The following is a 5067-nucleotide window of genomic DNA, read 5'->3' on the forward strand; positions in this document are numbered from 1 at the left end:
TATCCAGGCAGACACAGTGAGCACAAAGGAAGCAGAGTGATCAGCCATGGCCTCTGGCGTCTCCGGAGCTGGGAGGGGTGGCTGCCAGACTCTTACAAACCCCAGGAAAGTGTTGCCCAAGTATTTTCCTTCCTCAGATGAAAAGATTGCAATGTTCCCATAGCGTAAGTGTGTAGTCTTGTCCCACATGTTAACCCTAACTACAGAGCCCTTGGGCTGGCGTCACCCATTTTTACTTGGCTGCATGTATTTCAGCATATGACTGTTTGTGAGTTCACACTACTGAGTAAGGTGTTATGCTGCACCTGATAGTAGAGGGAGCTCTGGACCTGAACAACCCTCAGGGTTGTCCCGATGGGGAGGAAGGAACAGTCTTCACATCCTAAGTCCGTCAGTCATCACACACAGGTTGCCTTTGAAAAGGAAGCATGACCTTGGGGAAAATTCAGTGCCTGAACGCTACAGGCACGATTTGAAGAGCGGTATAGTTAAAAGCTGTTGGGACTAAATTACCAGCAGCTCAGGAAGCCTGTCCTTCAGTCCTTACAGAGAGCCCAAAGGAGAGAGCCTAGTTTAAAACGTCCAGTGGGACTGTTGCTGTTGACCCAGAATTGCCAGGTGTGATGGCTAATATGGTCACCCTGGCCGGGCTCTGGATTACCTTGGAGATGACTCTCTGAGCAAGCCTGTAAGGGACCTTCTGGACTAACTGAGGTGACAAGAGTTCCTTAGTGTGGATGGAACAATCTGTTAGACTGGCTGGCATTGTGGATCGCACAAAAGGAGAAGCTTGGAAGACCAGCATTCATCTTCCTCTGCTTCCTGGTTGTGGATGGGATGCGATTGCTGCCATGACTTCCACGCCAGGGTGCACTGTACCCTCCAACTCTGACCACCATAAACTCTCCCTTCCTTGAGTAGTGTTTGTCATGCATTTCACCACACCAATGACAACAGGAATAAGGCTGGAGAGCTGGCTCAGCAGGTAAGAGCACTGCTGCTCTTGCAGAGGGCCCAGGTGAGATTGCCAGCACCACACAGTGCCTCACAACCATCTGCAACTCTGTTCCAGATTTGATGCCCTCTTCTGGCCTCCACGAGCACCAGGCACGCAGGTGGTGCATAGATATGCATGTAGGCAAAACACCCATAACGAAAATAAAAATCTTAAAAGGAACACACACACAGACACACACATATTGTCCCTGTAAGATGCCTACAATTGGAATTATCTTCTAGAACTTAATAAAAAGATGTACATCTAATTCTGCTTCAACCATTTTTTCCCCCATGTCTTCCCTCTCCCTGGTCTGTACAGGAAGAACAGAACGTGAGGAGGAGGCTGCAGCCTTGTGACCTAGTGCTGGGAGGTGACCCAGAGTGGGAGGATTGTCTTCCCGAGGTATCAGCGGTGACCATTGGCAGGAAAGCCTGTTTCATCACCACGCTAGCCTATTCTCATGTGTCCAGGGAGACAAGATGATCAAACAGGGATGGCATGGAAAATGTCATAGGACAGTCTCCTGTGTGGCAAGGACCGGTAACACTTAAAAATAAGCTTTCATTTAGAGCGCGTGTGCACATGTGGAGGTCAAGGGACAACTTGTGGGTATTAGCTCTCTCCCTGGCCCTTACTCACTGAACTCAAGAGACCCCAGGGAAGGTAAATGGTCTTGAACCATCTTTCAAGAATGGCAATCCACCGGGTGTACTGCTGGACGCTGGCAGTGCAGGGATAGAAAAGACAAGCTGGAGACAGATCCTCTCCCATGAAGCTGTCTGGGGAGAAGGACTTCCCCGCCTTCCCATCTATTATTTATGAAGGTTTCCGGACACCGTCAACTCGGAGTATCGCAGCTGTGCTCTATTAGGGTGCTCGCCTCGTTTCCATGCCAGAATCACAACTTCCATTTTATTATTCCAGCAAAAGACCTAGGGTCCCACCTGAGCCACAACATTGTCACTCTGAGGCAGTCCTGATATTTAGTAGCTGAAACTGACCAAAGGCAATTTTACTTTATGTGAGATTAAGATACAAAGAAGGCTTAAAATGATCAGTGTTTGGCCGGGCAGTGGTGGCACCACCCTTAATCCCAGCACTCGGGAGGCAGAGAGAGGTGAATCTCTGTGAGTTTGAGGCCAGCCTAGTATACAAAAGCTAGTTCCAGGACAGGCTCCAAAGCTACAGAGAAACCCAGTCTCTAAAAACAAACAAACAAACAAAAAACCAAAAACACAAAAAAAGAAAAAACAAAACAAAAAAAACAAAGAAAGAAAGAAAGAAAGAAAGAAAGAAAGAAAGAAAGAAAGAAAGAAAGAAAAAGATCACTGTTTGCCAGGTGATGTTGGTAAAAGACCTCTGTAACAAGGAGACTCTCACTCAAGTCTCGGAATACCATGACCCCCCAGGAACTCACGAGAGACCGGGAGACCATCCTTGCTGCAATCATACAAGGTTTATTGACAGGGCAGGAGCCAGTGCACTGGGGCCGAAACCCATTTCCCACGCAGGGGTAGAGAGTTCGACCCCGAGTAGCTGGGAGAAGGGGTATTTAAGGAAAAAAACCACAACCCAGTAATCCAAAGTGGGTAGGGAGGACGTCATTGGAAAATTCCGAAAATACCAGTGATCATTGAAAAATTTCGAAAATAGCAGTGACTCCCTGTTTTCAAGATTATTTTCAAGATTATAATCTAACTTTATCTTCAGCTAGTTCCTAAAACAGAATCACGGAACCGGCTAACCTAGATTTTTGGCTCTATTTTTTCTGCTAGAGGGGTCTGGATTTATCCAGGTCTTTCACTGGCACACACCTTTAATCCCAGCCTCGAGGCAGAGGCAGGAGAATCTCGTAATTTGAGACCAGGAAGATTGAATTGACAGAGTGAGTTCCAGGACAGCCAGGACTACAGAGAAAAAACCCTGTCTCAAAAAACAAAAAAGTCGAGGAACACGGTATGTATTCACTCATAAGTGGATTCTAACCATAATTAAAGGTCTTTGAGCCTATTATTTGTGATCCTAGAGAAGCTAAATAAGAAGATGAACCTGATGAAGATTATTTAGATTTAGCTATCCGCCAGGAGGTAGGAAATAGACAAGAGTCCCAGGTAACCTCGGGTGCATGGGGGGGGGGGTGGGAGGGTTGTCGGAAAGGGAGAGGGTTAGAGAGAAGGGAGTAGGGGAGGATTGGGGAAAGATCGGGGGACTGGGATGGGGGGGAGGGAGGAAGGATGGATATGGGATCAGGCAAGTATATACCTCAACTAAGGGAATCATTTTAGGGTTTACAAGAGACTTGATTATAAAGGGGATCCCCAGTCCAAGGAGAGATCCCCAGATGGTTCTCTGGACAGAGGAGAGGGTGCCTGAACCGGCCTTGGCCCACAACCATACTGATGAATATTTTGCATGTCACCATAGAACCCTCATCTGGCGATGGATGGAGATGGAGGCGGAGAACCACGTTGGAACACTGGACCTAGCTCCCTAGGTCCAAATGAGAGGCAGAAGGAAAGAGAACGTGAGCAAAGAAGGCAAGGGCAGAGGAAACCTTCATCCGACGTTGGATGGCGATACAGATGGAGACCCATATTGGAACACCGAACTGAGTACTCCACGGTCCAAATGAGGAGCAGAAGGATGAAGAAAATGAAAAAAGTAATCAGGACTGCAAGGGATGCGAGCACCCACTGATACAAGGGGACTGATATAATGAGAGTTCACCAAGGCCTGTTGGACTGGGACTGAACGAAGACGTGATCCAACCAGATTCTCTGAATGTGGCTGGCCTGGAGCCTTTTTGAAAAGCCATTGACAATGACACTGGGACTTGCTTCCTCTGCATATACTGGATTTTGGCGCTCCAGTCTGTTTGGACTCTCACCTTCCCTGGACCTGGAGGGAGGGGGGAGGAACTTGAACTTCCCACAGGGCAGGAAACCCTGACTGCTCTAGGGGATGGAGAGGGAGGAGGAGAGGGAGTGGGGGGAGTGGGAGGGGGGGCTGAAATGGAAACTTTTATAATTTAATAAAAAAAAAATTTTAAAAAAAACAAAATAGTCGGTGTTCGGGCAAAGTGAACTTCTGATTCTTGATCAGAAGCCACTGCAGAGAACGACTCAATAGATAAAACTCTGATAATTCTTGGAAGGAGCAGTCTTTACAGCCTTTCTTAACCATGTGCGCAACTTTCAAGGAAGAAGCCTGGCACACCTGCCCTGGAGGAACAAGACTGTCTAAGAACCAGGCCTGCCTGCTGTAACAAACAAGCCTAGGACGGGGACTCATGGAAAGGAACGCTTTTCTTTTCTTTTCCCTGCACTGAGTGATTTTTTCCCCCCAAACTGAAAATGCTGGTTGAGTCTGGGAGAACAGGATCCACTTCTCGGTGTGTAATAGTCTGTGACTGTAGGTCCCGAACAGCTAGGCCAGGCTTTAAGACACATGGGAAAGTCCTGAGGGCAGACAGGAGCTGAAAACGGATCTCTTAATATTCAGGAACATCTCATTTTAACCTTCAGAAGCGACTGCGGCCGTCGCACGGCACTTTCGGCCTACGGAACGCCTCAAGAGCAAGGCTCCTGGCATGCACGAAACCTAAATCTGTCATCTTAAAAGCGATGGGTACTGAAGAAAACCACAATTAAAGAATCTAAACATCATCTTTGCACCACATCACTTTGGGTACCAAGCACTAAGATTTGTCCTGTCTACTGGGAGAGAAGTCGTGATGCAGGAACGAGGCGGCTGGCGGAAACGTCCCCTTGCACTTCCGGCGTCCACTGCGGCAACTGCTGGAACCACGGCGAGCGCGCAGGTGCGTGTCGGCTGGGAACGCGGCCTTCCTGCCCGCGCAGGCGCCGGGCGCCACTTCCGGGACCGAGCCCGGGGAGCATCCAGAAGCCCTCGCGGTAGAGCGAGGTCACCCGGCGTTTCCCGAGACCTTGGCCCGGCGCCGGGGGCGTGGCTTGCGGGGGCGTAACCGCGGCGCTCCGCCAATCGGCGAACGGCGAGCCGCTAGTGCGGGGCCACGCCCCTGCGCCTGGCACGGACGGTCCCTCCCG

The sequence above is a fragment of the Myodes glareolus genome, chromosome 2 (genome assembly GCF_982192425.1).
Source record: "Myodes glareolus chromosome 2, mMyoGla1.1, whole genome shotgun sequence".
NCBI classification, from domain to species: domain Eukaryota; kingdom Metazoa; phylum Chordata; class Mammalia; order Rodentia; family Cricetidae; genus Myodes; species Myodes glareolus.